A 19,229-nucleotide genomic window follows, 5' to 3' on the forward strand; every position below is an offset into this window, starting at 1 on the left:
TTAAATGTTTTGATTTTATACAGTCGTAAGGAGCACAGTCCACATTTTGAATTGTGCACGAGACAAAATGAGAGACGAGCAGAATATATTTCTTACTGTTTTTGTACTTTAGATCAATGTGAAATTAATAATGTGTGAAGCAAACTGCAGGACGTAGAATATTTCTTTCTTTCCGTCTTGTTTTCTCTTTCCTTCTTTTTGTACTCTGGGGCAGTCTATGTGTAGGAGAATAATGCATGAAGCAAATGTGAGACATGTAGCATATTTTTCTCTTTCATTCTATCTTGTTTTGTCTTTGCTGTTTGGAGAACAGTCCATGTTAGAATGAATGCACCAAAAATACAAGACAGGTGTGTACAAGTAGCAAAATTCTGTTGCAAAATATGTAGCAAAATTTGGTAATGATCATCATTTAAAACAGCTTCCATTTAAAATGAATGTTCCCAATACTTATGATCACTTGAAATCACTGGGTACTGTACAATACAATCTACATTTTAATTCTAATATGATCAAATGCATACTTTTGATATATTTATACTATGAAATCTGCTTTGGTTTAAAGGGTTGATATAAAGAAGTAGAATAAAGCCATATTCCAACACAAATCTATTAAAAGATTAGTTAGAAAAAACCTCTTGCACTTATGATTTTAAAGTACTGTACACTTTGAATTTTAAGCTTTGAGTGATTTAAGAAATCTGTGATTTTTATATTATCTTACTGTATGTACAGTGTTCAAATATACAAATAAAATCTGAGATTCTCAATCAAAACCCATCCAGAGTGATTTCTTAAAAAGTCGGATTCTTCCATTACTCTGTCAACTAGATGATTAAGTGCTTTGTGTTTTTCAACTTTAGAAATATACATTTATCAGAACAGGAATGTCCCATTTTCCCAGTGTCATTAGTAATAGCCACCAAACAAGAAACAATTTCTTAATAAGTGTCTGCTGTGTTTGGCAAAGTCCACACTTGTGCTTCACTGTGAGTATAGGAAGTCAAAGGGTTAACAGCTATTTTATGAAAATAAACCTGGAAAATTAATAGATGGCATTAATAGATGATATTTAAAGTAATGCTTAATTAGAACAGTTCAGTGATAACGACCCTAATTCATTAAGGAGTAGGAATATGTTAAGGCAGCATCATTAAATTTTGAGAGAGATTAATTATTTTTTTTGGAAATGTTGCAACATAATTAGTTAAAGGATATGGAAATACATCACATCTATAGGAAACTGGAAATTTTTAAAAATATGAAGACATTATTTATAAATTATATTAATTTGAGAGCTATTAAATTTACAATAGCCATATCCCCATAACACATTTTTAGCATTTTTATTTTAGGAAATTTTCACACATCACTCATCATACAGTATCATAGCTTAGTATTACAAATTTAGGAAATCTTCTGTTTGTAAGTGTTATTTGAAGCTTTAATTTCTAGGTACAATGATGGATCGGAACCATATGCTATATCCAGTACAGGTTTGGTGGTGGTGGGGGGGGGGGTTGAGCCTACCTTAGGAAGCAACAGGCACAAGGCAGGATACACTCTAGACAGGTTGCCAGTCCATCACAAAATAATATGCTTCTGATACAGAAATAAGCTTAAGATCCTAGAAGTTGAGTGAAATCAAAGAAGTGGATATTTTTTCCTGCAGATAGATTACAATGGATATTGTAAATAAAAAGGAAATTAATCTTATGTTGTTATTTAATTTTTTATGCTAAAGAATATTTTCAACACAAAAAAAGCTGAAGTAAGTGTGAAGTTTTATTTATTTATGTTCTTCAGAATCTGTAATGCTCTCCCAGCAAATGAAACTATAAAAAGAGAACCTACCATTTCATGTCATGACATTTTTCAGCAAGCAGATGTTTGGCATGACAGCTTCTTTTTAGTTCAAATGTAAAACCCAATTATATAATTGTAATTTAGGCTTTTAAATGAATTTTATTATACAATTTGAGGATTTGGGTAGACAAAATACTGGACAAATGGTGCATATTAGTATTAGGATTGTTACAAGTGCTCAGCATTCATCTTCTCATAGATCGAAATTTAATTAATTGGTAATTTAAGAAAGAATTAAACATTTGATTCAGTATCAGCAATGCTTTTATGAAACCATAAGACCATTTTCTGTAACTAAACACTTATAAACTAGATTTTCTTTTATACTGTAGTAGTACTCTAATTTAATTCTATGGTAGCTTTGCTATTGTAAGCAGTAGCGTACCTACACTACTGGTTTCCAAAACTCTGAACTATTCTTTTTCTAAAACAATGTTATGTGGATTTTAATAATCAAGGAAGGATGATTGTATTGACATAAAATACAATATGTGGTGATATATCAATATTATATTTTAAATACAAGAATAACTGACAATATTTTAAGTTTACAAATTACAGCCTCTGGATTTTTTTGGGACTGGCTCTTAGCTATCAGATTAGTTAAAAACCCCATTCTGAGGACAAACTCCATAATATTCTTTATCCATAAAATGGGTCCTTGGGAAAACAAACATCTGGTAGTGTTAAACATTTGTGTTTTTGATACACGCTCTGCATATAAGAATGTTGAATGGTCCAAAAGGCTTTATAGCCTTCATATTTAACAGGAAGAAAATTAAAATCCATTAAAGAATAATGCCTCCCTTGAGTTTAAAACAGTTACAGTACTATCTGGAATTTAGGAATTTGGACAGCAATTTACTTCTTTATGTCAGGCCTATTAAAATGTGATTTTACCTTTATGACCATCAATTGTGAAGAAAACTTTTTCCACTACACCCAAGATATGCTCTTGAGCAAGGAAAATGTTCAATATCTGCATTGTTGAACAGCCAGCTGTATTTGGACTTTTAGTTTGTGGAACAGCAGTTGTATTAACTCTTCTCATGTCATTAAGTATCAGCAAGGAAACTGTGTAGCCATAAGAATTGTCTTCTGTTTAAATCAAATTGTAAAGTATCCCCTCTGTTTAATATAGGGAGCAGCCTGTTAATATTTATTCCACCCTTGGTGCTGTCACAGAGCATCTGGGGAATAAATATTTATACATATAATTAAGGGTGATAAAATACATACTGTACATATTCAGCATTAATTTCAACCAAATATTTAAATAGTGGTTGAGTTAGTTTCACAAAAGCTACATGTGTTGATCTAAATGACACAAAAATCAATAATGAATCCCACCAATAATGTAGAATTTTTGTACAACCCTATCTTAGAGCTGTTTTTGAACAAATTACATTATGCATCATTCTAATATTTCATTTTCATATTTCTTCTCTGACATTTACCTTCTGTACCTTCTTTGTAAGTGTCAAATTTTGAAAACTTTAGAAGAAATGTACAGTACCTCTCCCACAGTTTTAAAAATGAAAATAAATTGCTGTATAAAGAAAACATAAATAAATATGAAATATCTTACGTGGCTGATGTTTTGTAAATTACCCCCTCCCATTTTTTTTACTGAGTTCAAAATGAACTTTATTTTTTTTCAAATTATATTATTATGCATCACGCAACTTTCACACTCTATTACACACTTCATATTTCTGCATTTTCTACACTTTGTTATCTGCTTCAATGAAGCACGGCTAAATAACATTTTATTGTTAAGATACAATATTTCTAACCGAAATATGAAATTGTCTCAGCTGACCCAACACGTCAGAAAGTTTGCAGTTTTTTAAATACATCTTTAAATATTTCAAGGAGTATCTACAGTAAATACAATATATTATTTGAAAATAATTAACCAAAACATTTTATAAGACTAACCTACTGTATGCTGTATACTGAGGCTTTATCCATTTGAAGGTGCCATAATACAGAGGGATCTGAATAAAGGTTTTTTATTTAATGATAAAATGCAAACTGTGCTGTAACATTACATACAGTAATTTACTTGGATAGCATAATCTAATCTGCCATACTCCTGAATTAGAAACAGCTAAGGTATACATACAACTCCTCACTTGGTGATATGACCTATTTGATCAAGTGTTGAATTGGGTTTGTTGGATGAGCATAATACTTTATTTTGATAAAAGACCAATGGATAAATAAACAGTTACAAGCTGGCTACACACCATTAAAATGAGTGCTCTTTGGGAAATCCCATAACAGTTATTTACAATCTTTGAATGTTACGACATTTTACAATTTACTAGATACACTTAAGCAACCCATAATGATAGGATTCACAGTTCACCAATTAATATTTTTGGGGAAATCAAATGAAAGCCTCTTTTAAAAAAATATCATTACAACATTCTTGAAACTAGGGACACCTTTCAACTAAAACAAAACAATCTTCAGCTTAGATGTCAGAATCTGTGTAGCAGTAACTGAGAAGTCTTATTGTTTGGCTTGCTCTGCTACCATATGCAGTAAATGAAGAAACAGGAAGAGTACGCCAAGAAAAAGAGCTTAACAGGCACTCACTCTTTATTTCCAGAATTATGAGAGCAGCATGACATAATACCAATGCCTTTCCATTCTGAAAAGAAACTAACAATAAGTTATTTTATAAAGTCTTGTTTTGGTTATTTGGATATTATTAGAGCTACGCAGGAAATCTCAAATTAGAGTGTGAGGATGTGCAAAAATATAATAAGTTTTTCATAAATGTATTGTAAGCTACATTAAACTTACAGAATAAAATAATGATACAGTTGGTTTACCATAAGGTATCTTTTTTTTATAACCTAAAGATTTCTATATTACAGTAGCCAGCAGCTATATCAGCAATATGAGCAGCTCTCAACTGGTTACTCACTGAAGCTAAGCTGGGTTGAGCCTGGTCAGTACCTGGATGCGAGACCTCCTGGGAAGCTATGGTTGCTTCTGGAAGTGGTGTTAGTGGGACCAGCAGGGGGCACCCACCCAGCGGTCAGTGTGGGTAATAATGCCCCAGTATAATGGCGGGGACACTGTACTGTATTGGGCACTCTTTCGGATGAGACGTTAAACCAAGGTCCTGACTCTCAGTAGTCATTAAAGATCCCCCGGCATTTCTTGATAAGAATAGGGAGTTATCTCGGTGTCCGGGCTAAATTTTCCCCCTCGGCCGTTACTGTGGCCTCCAAATTGTCCTCATGTATGATTGGCTTGCACTTGCCCTGCGATGGACTGGCTCCCCATCCAGGGTGTGCCCTGCTTTGTGTTTGTTGAAGACTGGGTAGGCTCTGGCTTCCCGCAACACCGTATAGTATAAAGCGGTTTGGCAAATGACATGACATAACATGTATTACAGTACTTCCCTAATTTCTGCTATCCTTCAAATGCCGGATGGATCAGTCCAATACATGAAAGGGCCACCCTGTATCTTAAAGGAGCAGATAAAAGTAATAAAGTAGTAGGACTATATCCAGACTGATCCTTTAATTATTCTGGATCCTTGACTAACTCAAAACTAAAGCAGACCACAGACAAATGAGGTGAAATCAAACAATTACTGTAGCTCTCAAGATTTTTCCACTCTATAATATGAGACTCCAACAATGAGCAACTGATCTTACACAAAATGATAATCCAGATAATCCACAGAGTAAAATAAAAACAAAATCAGAAGACAAAGATTTTACAAAAAAAGTAAAGTGTTTCCTGTCATCAACACCCATCCTCAAAAACAAAAAAATATCAGAATAGTTCAACACATGTACACTACATGTACTCCTTCCAAGTTGATTGTACTAATTGTTGATTAAACAGAAAATATATCCATAATACTGATTGGAAAAGCATGTTTCAAATAAAATCACAGCAAGGCATCATGCACAACAATTTCCAGGCTACTGTAATCAGGTGTAGATATGCACTCAATAACAATAATCAGTTGTTTAGGCTCCAAAATGGAATTTTATTTTTTATTTTGTAACAGCTTTTATATATCCTCTCTTTCTGTCTTTTATGTCAGTGTTTTATTTTTGTGTTGCCTATCCAGTCCCTGTTCATAACCCCAGGTAAATCATAGTGTCTTCTAATTTTGAGTTACAAGAAGGAACATTAAAAACATGAAGATAACAAACATTTCCAAACTTGTAAAAAGTTAAGCCTGGTGAGTGTGAGTGGAATGCGTAATAATCTGACAAATCATTCTGATCTAACTCATTTGAAAGGTAATACAGGAAAGGAATGAAAATGTTTGTGTTTTATTTCCCTAGGCATGTGATGTTGTACAAAGGCATTCAGGAAAATGGAGTCTTTCAAAATTGTGAGGTTTCATTTTATGATAGAGCCACAAATGTTTTCCAAGTTTTGGACTGAACAGAATAGTTCAAACATGTATTGCATAAGACAAACTAACCACCATATGAGATGATGGGATACAGGAATCCTGTAATAACTTTTGAAAAAACTATTTTTATTTCTTTTTTTTTTCTTTTCTGCCAGGCAGGATATTAGTTTTTAAATACATTAGAACTTTTATCCCCACCCAATACCGTCCTTTGCTCAATCCCTGCCTAAACAAGAAGGTTTCCTTCTTTACTGCAATCAATAATCCCTTAGCTACACATTATTTAGGGCTCAATGGGCATTACTTTCACTCTCTCTGCTGCATGTGCTGCCATGAGCACTGCAATTCTAACATCTGTGTACTTTTTCCTTTTTTAGTATTTACTTACTATTTTTCTTCTGAATTTAAACATATTTTTATTTACTATTTGTTTAATGGAATTTTGTAAGAAAGAAATATTATTAAATTCAGTTCATAGGTAAAAGTTAAAATAATGTCCTTCATTGTTGCACAATTTAATATGTTTTTGTGTTAAGTCATAGCAAATAAAACAAGCTGGAATCTGCATCTGTATTAATTAAATGTGCAGGGTACCATAACTGATGGATCTCCATAAACAGAAACAGCTATGTATTTCTTACAGCTAAGCCCATCCACCCATTTTCTTAACACTTCATCCAATTCAGTCTAGTGGTGGAACCAGAGCAAGCAAAAGGTACAAGGTGGAGTTATATACATATGTAATGTACTCTATTTATGAGACAGTTTTTATTCACCTTTTATTAAAATTAAGTTTTATTATTAAACAAAATATGCTGAATGTTTTTAGGTAGTTTCTGATACCTGTTTGAGGTAAACACATTTTCTCTACGTAATGGTTTAATATAATAATAAGTATATAATATATAGAGAGTATTATATAATATCAAAACACTAAGAGACAAAGCAACTCTTCCAAGATTTTAATTCTCTGATTTTCAATAAATATTGTATTTTGAACATAACTGATAGTGATATTCTCTGAGGCTTAAAAAAGTGCAGCGTTGCCATTTACACAGCAGTCTGTTATGTTTCCTGTTATATGACCATGAAATCAAAACAGATGTGAACTGATCAGGAGGAAAGTTGAAACTTCTTATGATTAAAACGAATTTTTGACAAGAAAGTAAGTGACACAGTTTATTAATGCTATTCCTGAAAGCAGTGCCCCATCACCTCTGAGACCCAAAGTCTAATTTGTTTCAGACCAAAAGACAGATAATAATACTGATCTGACAGTCCTGCAATTCCCAGTCTACTCTATCAAGAGTGCCTACACATCTCAAACAGACCACTGGAACAGAGCTGGAACATAAAAATGGAACCCTAAAATACCTTAAAAAACAAGAAGAAAACCCTTGTATATACTTGACAACTGCTGAAGTACTGTCAATCCCTGTGCTCCATCTGAGTGAACAGATATAGTATATACAGTACATAATCGGTATCTCCAAACCAGTTCAGTTTCAGAAACTTTACAATAAAGTCACACATAATTTGGTGTAAAAATTAAAAACAATCAATGGACTACGATGCAAAAGTTAAGTTACATGCTTTTATATTTTTGCATTTGTTGTAACTTATTAAGGGCTGTGTAAGAGCATGTTAATGTATTTAACAACTCATGTAAAGCTGTACCACTCTATTTTACTATGAAATATTGAAAGATCACAACTTTCCTACTATCCCCTGAGACTACTTTCACACAGAAAACTTCACGTTTTTTGCAGATATTTTTTTAAGTCTTTCTTTAGCACGATATTTCGTAAAACCATGCAACTTCAGGAAATACGGTAGTCACATTTGCTACAGATTTGGTTTTAAGTTAAAACTGATAATAATCAGAAACCAAATTCTTTAAAAAGCAAACTGCTGAAGATTTCAATTTTGATGCTTATGACTTTGTAGGTTATTCAAATCCATCATCACAATTTTTTTTAAAAGGTGAACAATAACTGTAAGCAGGTTTAATCTATAGTAGCATGTCAAAACCAAACATGCTCCACACTGTACTGCTACTTACCATTAACTCCAACCCTTCCTCTACAATAAGTCTTCAATCAACTTCTCCAAATAACTTCTTCTTCTGCCAGAAACTCCTACTGTGCCACAAATTAAAACAGAACGTATACATACAATTCCACACAACGACCCTCCCACTTGTTCAGATCCAACCAATCACAGATTTGCTTTTACCATTATGACACCTCATCAGGTGTGCTTTAACATTGTGCATGGCTGTGAATGTGCTCTCAAGAAACCTGGACAAGCATGAAATTGTTCAGCTTTCCCTGTGCCCCAAATGCCATATGACAATACAAATCATCCCACTAAATATTAACAGGGCTCAAGTTACAGCATGTCACATACTCATCTAGAAAGAATGCTACTAAATGATCAGACTGAGAATATGTGTTGTCCTGCAGGAATACAGGGAGAAAGTGAGGTCCTGATCAATGTAGCCCCTGTAGTCAGACTGTCATCAATCTATATGTGGAGCTCTGTAGTGGTTAGAGAGTCCAGCCCAGACCATCACCCTTGGACTACCCCATCGATTTTGGCATGATGTCACGACTTGTGTTCTCCCAGACTGTGGCCTATGACTGACAGGCTGTGTTTGACTGTAATGTCTTTCCAGGTTAGAAAGTGCTTGACTGTCAACTTGTCAATTATCCTGAGAGCAAGCAACTCTGTCTTAGTCCAACCTCCAATATAGGTTATGCTTAACGTGCTTTATTTTCATCAAGTGTGACACGTAACAGGTTAAATCATCTCATCACATGTACCTAGTCAACTCTGTCAGTACCAAGTTGAATTAGTGCTTTTTCAACAAGGTTACTTGGTTATATCATGGTCTGTCGTAGATTATCAATTGATCAAAATGTTAAGAAAACATTAAATATTTAAAATGTTCAAATACTTAAATACTATTTTTTCTCAAAATAAACGTGCAGAAATAGTATTACTATTTTAAGAATTACCGTAGTTGCTGATACTATACATTTATTCTGATGCTTAGTACAGTTGGAAAGGCAACATGAATGCACCAAAAAATAAAAATGTTAGACTGACTAAGTCATTTACAGGATGACGATTGGAGCACAATGTATTAAATCCCATCTTAATAAATGGAAAGTATGAAAGTAAGCAGATATTCACAAATGTACATCAGATGGTTTTTACAGTCATTTAAGGTATTTGAGTACAAATAAGCTAACTATCTATTTGTATGGATTGATTTTTTTATGGATTTCACAGCTTTTTATGGCTTTTACATTTTTATGGCATATACTGGTGTGCTGTATACTGCTTGGCTTGTAGTGGCTTGTAATTATTCAGCAAGCATTTATCTAATTTCATAAATGTAACTGTAGAAAAACCTTACAGTTAAGAAAACAGTAACATTTTTAATAAACCTATATCATCACAGCATGCACAACAGCAAAGAAAAATTATATTTTAAAGGGAAATCACTCGGGAAACTGGTTTAATGGGCCTTGTAGGTTGAATTCTAGATCTTTGTTTAAAATCAAACTGCTGTCTTGAATCATGAAGATCATGAATATATCCTCTGATATTTTGTGGGTCCTTGGATATTGTGGCGGCTTTATTTTCCATTATGAAATCATCCTAGATATACAAAATTATTTTGAGAAATCCATTCACAATCTAACAAAGGAAATGACGAAGTAATGACTTATGTACTGTATAATGAACCACGGTTGAATAACAAAAGCTGTAAGGACTGACAGCCTCCTGGATTATTGTTTAAATGTCAAACCCTGCACATTTGATACAGTTTTCCTGAGCTTGGTCATATGATCAGTCTGTTTCCAGAAGCACTAAATCTGTGACATTACTGCACCTTCAGGTAAAGATAAATAATACATCACACAGTGATATAACAGATAACAGATATAATACCACAAAAGTTGTTTTTTGTGCTTGTTTGCTTTGTTCATACAGTTCTATTGTAAAATGTTTGAAATTCACATTTGGGAGGAAGTTGAACGCTGATCTCATTATCTTCTACCTACCACTCTATAAATATCACAATTTTAGCTTATCCAGTTGTACACTTTTTATTTTTAGAGTGCTCACTCTTTGATGGCTTCTATTGGCAGGTTGGCTATTATTACAGCCTGCCAAATCATATATTCCCAAGGAAAACATGAAATCTCCAAAGAGAAGCCTTCACACTCTTACAGTATGTCAAACCCATAATCAAAGAGAATATTATATGAATATTAAATAAGGAATGGTACAATTTTTAATATTGTATTATTTACATAATATGTTATATAAATATTTCAAAATAATCCAAGCACTTTAAAATATATAACACCTTCTTTCTGATGTTTTTCTTCTTAAAGACACCACTGAAGGCCGCATTTAGTGCTTTTGTGAGAAAAGTATTTTTAACGGCAGTTTGAGATCAAGAACAAGTCAAGTTCTTATTGGGATAGGGGATCATCAAGAAATATCAAATCAATATAAAATCAATTAGGTCCTGTCACCAGCTTGATATTATAGCACATTACAACATTAACAATAATTAAACCCAGTATAGTGTATAACGGGTGTTACACAGCATCTGTTCTTGGTTTTTGTTTTTCTGACATGGCTTGGTAATGCAGTTACAAGTGTCAAACAGACAAATATTCATTACAATAAGTTACACATGTACACCACCTTTTATGTTTACACTATAATATATAGATATTTCCGTGAGTACCAGAACATTTCCTTCTGCAAACGCTGCAAATACAGATCTCTACCTGAAACTGAGGAATAAAACCCTTTAAAATGTCAAAGTCATAACCTGTCTTTTATTAAACAAGAATGCAGCCCAGCACTAAATAACACTCTTATTCTAAATGTCAAAATAATGCTTCACTAACCAATGACCACAATTAAGATATCCATAATTAAAACAATATAAGGCAGAAAGTCCCTTTCTCAGTCTTTTACTAAGACTAAGATTACCTAGAAAGATTCTAGTTTCTAATTCTATATGAAGAAGGTGTCTCTCTCATTACCCTGTTACTTCTCCAGTCTTCCTTTCTCTTCAGAGATGATCCTTTTTCATCTGAGATGATTTATATCCTTACCCTGTTTATTGTGTATCCTATTGTCCTGACTTGAGGCCTATATTTTCCTAAGTCATGACCCCAATGATCTCACTCAGAATGATCCGGTCACTGTTATTGATGGTCACTGTTAAATATTAATGCGCTAATATGGTTGATTTAACGATTTATCAGAGAATTATTTTAGCTTGAGTTAACAATTAGCACGAGCATTTTGATCATGTGTATCTTTGGACATACTGTATTTACTGTCTCAAGGACATTCTTTAAGAATGAGGTACTTTTCTTGGGAACCTCACACCACAAAAGTATGAAAAGATGATGTTCAAAGTATATAACATGCACTAAATTAATAATTATTAGTAATAAAAAATAACAATAAACCCAGAATAATGCTGCATTGTACACAAATTAAAAGGGTTTATTTACAATACCGTGAATGAAGATGACCTTTCTGTACTCCCTCTATAGCTGACCAATGTCTAAGGTAAGGTGCATTTTCCAATTAGCAGAAGAAGAATCTTGAAAACCTTAAAGGTCAAAGAGTTAAAATGTCTACTCACTGAGAAGGTATCTGGTTTTGCTTCGAGCAAATTCAGTCATTTGCTTTGAGCAAACGACTTTGAGCACCTCAAGCTATTGATTGCATACATCTTGGCAGAAGGCAGAGATGTGGATGCCATTGGCTGACTTAAAATGAGTTTCAGGATGATGTGTACTTGCCCTTTTCATGGTTCATTACCAAAATAAGGCATCCCACAGCACACAAGCTGGAGCTCATTAACAGATTCATAAAATACTAATGAAAAATAAAATAATGCTTCAGATCTCACACATATACATTTTAATAACAAAAATAACAATGAATGTGGCTGGAACAGACATACTTTAATGACGTATAAAGCAGATATACTGTATAGTTCTTGGGCAGCAATGTGGGCTGCTAATTTAAATGGAACTGAAATGTTTCACTTTGAAGAATTTTACTTCAAAATCTGAAAACTGCAAAGGGTTTATTAAGGATAAAAAAGTATCATGTCACTTAATAACTCAAAAGTAATTGGTTTTTAGTATATAATGAACATTTTAGCATTAGTTTAAGTTCCATAAATATAATCAGAATTGACTAGGGAAAATGCAGCATAATCTTTCAGTATGTATTAGAATTAAATTTAGAAAATAAGAAACCTGGACAATAACTTGAAAAAGGGGTCTGAAGCTGTTGCATCTTAAAGATATTTACAAAAGCTGAGACTAATTAGTTCCACAATTCAAAGTCACCCATTCATTTAGAGTATCAGTTATTTATGCCTTTGATTAAGACGTAATCCTCACTTATGAACACTTCTTGTCAAGGCAATGATATTGATATGCAGCTTGGCAGGTCTGAAAAACCTTATTTAACAAATTATTCACTCTCACCTTGCTTGTGTTTTTGACTAATAACCATGAGTGATGAAGATCAAGCATTACTAGATTACACCTGAGAAAAGAAGACCAGTTAGTCATATGGAAGTAAAAAACTAAAATTCATTTATCTGCCAGGGGTAAGCCCAAAATACTGTACATCCTATCATAACTCTTAATGGAAAACTCATTTAAAACTATACTAGATAGTCTTGGCCTCCATCTTTATCTTGCTACTGACAGTGAACAGATTGAAACTGTGCCTGTGATCTTCATGTCAACACTGTGTGGATTGAGTTATATTAACCATAAGCATATTGCCATGTGGATACCCTAATGTCATTGAAGAAATAAAATAAAAAGTAAGTGTTCTAATACAAATATTAAGGGGAATGATGGAAATAATGAATAAGATGATAAAAAGTAGACAACACACAACAAGGAGCTGTTTTTACTCAGTCATTGCAACAGACAAATGAGCAATGACTACAGCAGAAGATATGCATGAACTGTCATGAGAAACAAATTATTTCATGATATTATACATAACTACTAATCTTGTATGTTATCTATATACATTTAACCCTTACTCAAAGCTACTTTTTCAGTTCTTTGTCCAATTGGTTCTTTGCCCATCAAGACACTGAAACCTGGTTTTATTCCTGTAGGTATAAACTACACTATTACATTTGTGTCAAAAATGAAAATTGGTAAGAACCACCAAGTACAATTACTATCCTGCTTCTATTTTGTTTTTCTAACAGAAGTTCAGGAACAGGGGGTGGCAAAACAATTACTATCTAATTTTACATCTAATGAGTTCTTCAAACCATTTTACTCAGTGTTTCAAAATAGACACAGCAGCAAAAATGTCCTTGCAAAGTTAATGATTTGCTGATGGTGTTAGACTCTGGGTACTTAATACTCTTCTCCTTTTGGATTGAAGTACAGCTTTAGATCCAATAAATTACAGCATCTACTGTATCTGTTTTGCTTAGAAAACCTTATAGGCATCACTGGCTCTTATCTTCACCATGGCTCCTACTATATTTCACACCCACGAGTCAATTCATAAAGCTGGCTGTTTTATACTGTATCTGATGTTGTCACAGATACAAAGGGTGTTCCACAGGATTCTGTGTTAGGATGTTTATATGATTTAGATTTTCATATTGCCTCTTGGTCAGATCGTTATGTTCTTGTGTTTCATTGCTATGCCGATTAAATTTACATTGATTTGCAGATTAAATATTCTCCCAATATTAACTTGTTGTTGAACCTCCTGAAATCAAATTTTTGATGGAAGATGAAAACCTTGGCTTTACTTTTGAGTGTATTATCATTTAAAGTGCATGCTTGGAATGTCACAAGGGTATCACTTTCCACCTGTGTAACTGCTCAGTTAAGACCCTTGCTCTGCCTATCTGATGCAGAACTACTGATACATGCCCTTTTTCACCAAGATTATAATACCTCACTTGCTAGATCTTCTTACTGTAGGTATTAAATTGACTTATCTTTGTCCAGAAGTATGTGGATTGTGCACTGTATAATCATACTCTGCATCAGCACACAGCTCTTGTTATCTACTGTATACATTGGACTGCCTCCAAGTGAAAATTTAAGTGGAATTTATGCTACTTCTGCTTTTGTATAAGGCAATAAATTATCTGGCTTCAGATTATTTTAATAAATATGTTATTGCACTTAGGTACTGGGTCAGTTTTGAACCTTGGATGCTATCTGTGGAATTTGAATGCTTTTCCCATGTTAGGCTTTCCTCTGGGTGCTTCGGTTTCCTCCCACATTCCGAAGACATACTGGTAGGTTGATTGGCTTCTGGGAAAATTGTTCCTGGTGTGAGTATGCGTGTCTGTGTCTATGTGTGCCCTGCGATGGACTGTTGTTACATCCTGGGTACATCTTGCCAGCGAAGGCTGTGGCTCCCCCACAACCCTGTATTGGTTGATCTAGTTGATCCCAGTTAAATGAATCTTTAAGGCTTCAAATCAAAGTTTTAGAGATTTAATATAAAACAGGACTAGTACCGGTCTTGGAGACCCTATCTGCAGGTAAGCAAGATTGTTTCTGCTTAGTATTCAAAGTATTCAAGGGAATATCTCTAAAGGGAATCAGGTTTCTGTTTGAATCTGTATTTGTGGGTCGTGGCACTGCACTACACTCTTCCTTTCAGACCACAATATAGAGACCATGTGCTGTTAGAGGTGCAGTCCATCAGATAAAGGGGACAGCTGTTACAGTCCCAGCATCCCACCAGCAGAGGGCACCTCAACCTCTAGGGCTTACTTGTTCTGTACAGCAGAGGTGCAGATAAGCCAAACGGCAATAGCCAATCCCTGCTCGCCTAGTGTCCTGTCATCACCACGTCTTCCCTCCCCAAATCTATTTAAACCCTGCTCTACATTCAGGCAGTGCTCAGTATTGTTACTACACTTAGAGTTCTGGATCCTACCTGTGCTGGATACTCCCTGGATTCCTTGCCTGACTTCTGGTTTTTGGCCTGTTTCCTGATCTTGATTCTTGGTTTGTATCTCTGGCACTTGATTTCTAATCTGACTTTTGGTTTTGGACTACTGCTTGACTCTTGACCCCGGCCTCTTGAAATCCCGGCCTTGGATTTCCCTTACTACCTGGATTAGGATATGTGTGATCTCGAAACCCGCCCGTAGAGAGTCCTTTCTTTTTTTTTCTAAGCTGTGGGTCAGTTTAACAAGAGCAATACTTGTAATACAAGTAGTAGGACTAGAACTAGTACTAGTTTAGTTCAATTCTTAACACTTGTTCATTTCTTAACTTTTCCTGCTGGCACAGAACTGCCAATACACATCACCAGGTACATGTACAGTAGGTGTTGCATTGCAAAGGCAAATAAAACTTCCCTATTGAATTCACCACAAGGGAGAGAGCTGGACACTAGGCCTCCAGCATCTGTTGTATTAACCTTCCTTCTGTAGACTGTGAAAGAAGTTACAATCAGCTACTAATTTACCTGCTAGTGTGCAAGCTGCCTGGATGATTAAAGGCAATATCAAAGGGTGTCATTTCCTGCTGACTGGCAAATGTGACTAAACCAGCTCTGCAGCTGTTGTGCATAATAAATAGCAGAATGTACCTGGTTATGGTTATGTGTCTGTATTAAATAATGTTTTAACCCAGTTAGGACCTTTCTATCTATTCCTATTATCTATTCCTGGGTGTATAAAAATGAACAACACACAAGTATGAAAGATTCAGACTTAAATTGTTCTAAAATAATTTTAACATTTAGTCATATAATTAAATCTAAGAATGATATCTAGTATCCGCCTTGATGAAATGGGGATGCTATTGTATCTTGATATAATCATTTTAATATGAAAATCAAAGTATTGTGTTTTTCATGAACACAAGCAGGGAATATGAAGGCAAACTAACTGCGATACACAATCCTGCCTCCTGTCCTATGCATTAGAGCAGGTAACCTTGTAAATAACCTTCACACAGACTGCCTCTATCCACACTGACGGATGTCTCCCCAATGGAACCATTCCTCCACTCCTTTTTACAATCAATTTGACAGCAATTCTTAGTTCATTTTCCAAAAGGACTGATAAAAGCAAGCCAGGTTTCACACCTGTTATTAACCTCTCCACAACTCAGAAAGCTCCCATGAGATAAGCAGTCAGAGAACACTTGAAAGCATTCAACCTCCTCCCCCCAAAAAATGAAATGCCAGTGCCCCACACTAATGACCAAAAAGGCTGAAATCTAATGAGAGAATAGTTTTAGGAATGATATTTGTATTAGTCATCCTCAGATATAAAAAGCAAATCCTGTTAAATTAGCTCCATGTGCTTACACGATATTATCAGCATTTAAGGCCCTTATTTTTCTAAGATTTCATACATTTTTTCTAACATATTGTTACCTACCATTTCCTCTCAATCGCTAATCTAAAAGTGCTAAATGTAACTTTCACAAATGTTTCTAGCAAGAAGCTTAGCAGAGAGTAGTAATAATATTTTAAAGCCATGTTCATTTAAGATTCTTGAACAACCACACAAAAAGAAATTAAGGTGGAAAATGAAGCATCCAATTTTTAATCATTCATTAATGACACAGTATTCAACCAGGAATGTTTTGTTGATTAGAGTGATATACTGTACACTTCATGATATTATAGAACATAGCTTCATGATTATCATTTTATAAACAAAAACTCACAATGGTGTTTCTATATTTTGATTGACCAAATACTGTATGTCTTTTTATATCGTGGATTCCAGGCTCACTATTACATCTTTCTTTCCAGCAAGGGATTACCGAAGAAGATAAATGTATACAGTTTGCATTGAGCTGGAGACAGACGCAGTACTCTCACCTATAGTACTGCAAGATTTCAGGCGCTTAGTAAATCACAAAAAAACCCTTTTCAAGCTACACTGCATATGCTACGTGTAAGTTCAAAACATCTACCTGTAATGCATGGAACAAACGAAAATATGTAGGCCTACAGTATGTTTGTTTACACAGTCTAAGTAACGAGCAAATGAAAATCTCTGACAATTTTTTGGATATTTATAAATCCCAGTCAGACCGATATTTTAGGTCTCAAAAAGAGGATATGTCCGGGAATTAGAGGACGTCTGGTCACTCTACACAAGAAATGGAATTAGAAATCATAAGACCATTATATCTCCAAAGGGTATACATTTGATATGAAAGATCTAATTAATATTCATACCACTGACTTTTTTCCAAAATAATTAAGGTCCTGTAATGTGAGAAAAATCCCTTTTTATGGTCTCCATTTGGCACTTAATACTACTGTTTGCTGCATAATATAAAATACTGGTCTCTTTGCGAGACCTACTGTATATACAGTACTTTTAGAAATTAATACAGATAATATACCAGTAGCTTTGCAGATAGCCCTAACTGTAGTCATAGTGTCTGCGAACAGAATGAGGAAAAAAAAGCAGTATGTTAACAGGAAAGGAGAAAATAATCCAGGGAATATTTGATTTGTGTCTAGCGTTTGGTGTGAGAAAATCTATTTGAATTTCACCAAGTTTGCCCTCTGAAACAACTGTAGGTTCAGCATGAAGACCACAAACATTCTGTTTTACATTTGCCTATAATGCAAATGATGATGTCGTTATATTAATAAAGGAGAAATCACATACTGTAGTTTACTTAGCAAACTGTATTTTTTCTGTACAATAGATGAACAGCAGATACCACTTGAAAGGCTTTGTGTATCCCTAATGTCCACCTGAGGTGAAAACAAATATCTTTACCATTGAAACAACTTGAAGCCTAGGAATAAAACTCTTCACAACTTCCTTAAGTACGTTGACTCCTATGAGGTAACTGTTTTTCTGCTGAAAGGGTATGGTTTTCCAGGGGAGAAGTTAATAACTTGAGTGTTATGCTGGCCTGGCCCATGGCTCTTTTAGCATTTCAGAAAGCATCTATTGATTTCTCCAAGGTAGAGAATATGCTTGGCAGTGTGATCCACTAAATCTGGAATGGATTAGAGCCTGAAACAATTACTGCAAGCTATAAATCCCTTCCAAATCTCTATCTCGGAGAGCATATCCAGTAGAAAATTATTTGCCTTTTTTCCAAAGGAAAGACACAGGGTAACTGTAAAACAATTGATTTATTATAAGAAAGGCCTCAACATAACAAATCAGGCTCAGTACTAGTAAGGAATTGTTGAATTTTCTTTATGACCACATACATCAACAGTGATGTTTTTGTACTCATTAAGATGAACTCGCAAATTAAATGAGTTTTCTATTTTCTCATTATTTGCTCATCATCAGTCTAGAACTATCTTTATATTGAAAACTGTGAAATTTTAAAACTCCATTTTATTGTTATCAATCGTAACATAATTCGTTGAACACTGAGAAAAACATCTACAGTGTTGCCATTAGCCATTAGATACTAATCCAATTCAAAGCTTTTCTGGAAACAGTATATAGCCAATTTTAAAAGCTCTTTAGCAAGAAAAATATTTACATTTATTTGATGTATTGAGTCTTTCTGTTGGGCACATATTACCCGTCCATTATCATTAAGGTCCTACTCTTGGTGAGAGCTAAAAGCCAAGGTCCCAGAAGGCCGGAGCACTAAGCATGACAACCTGAATGCGCCCATGGATAGATGTTAGTCCATCTCAGGGCCATGAACAAAGGAACATTTAGAACAGCCAATAAACCCAAGCCAGCATATCTTATTGAATAATACCTTAAGTGCAAACCTAATACAGAGCACAACCCTCTCAATACCATCCTTACTGACAAGATTAGTGGTGGCAGCATTAAGATATGAGGGTATTTCTAATCAGCAGTGAGTAGGAAGTTAGTCAAAATTAAGCAGAAGGTGAATGGAGCAAAGAACAGGAACATTTTAGA

The 19,229-nt window shown here is 34.4% G+C and overlaps 1 protein-coding gene across 3 annotated transcripts in view; it reads right to left on the bottom strand.

Annotated features, from left to right (window-relative positions):
* Window positions 1-19,229, bottom strand: part of gpc5a (glypican 5a) — a 320,984-nt gene that overhangs the window by 99,107 nt on the left and 202,648 nt on the right. The gene's annotated exons all lie outside the window — the stretch shown is intronic.

Source organism: Lepisosteus oculatus, chromosome 15 (assembly GCF_040954835.1).
Source record: "Lepisosteus oculatus isolate fLepOcu1 chromosome 15, fLepOcu1.hap2, whole genome shotgun sequence".
NCBI classification, from domain to species: Eukaryota; Metazoa; Chordata; class Actinopteri; order Semionotiformes; family Lepisosteidae; genus Lepisosteus; species Lepisosteus oculatus.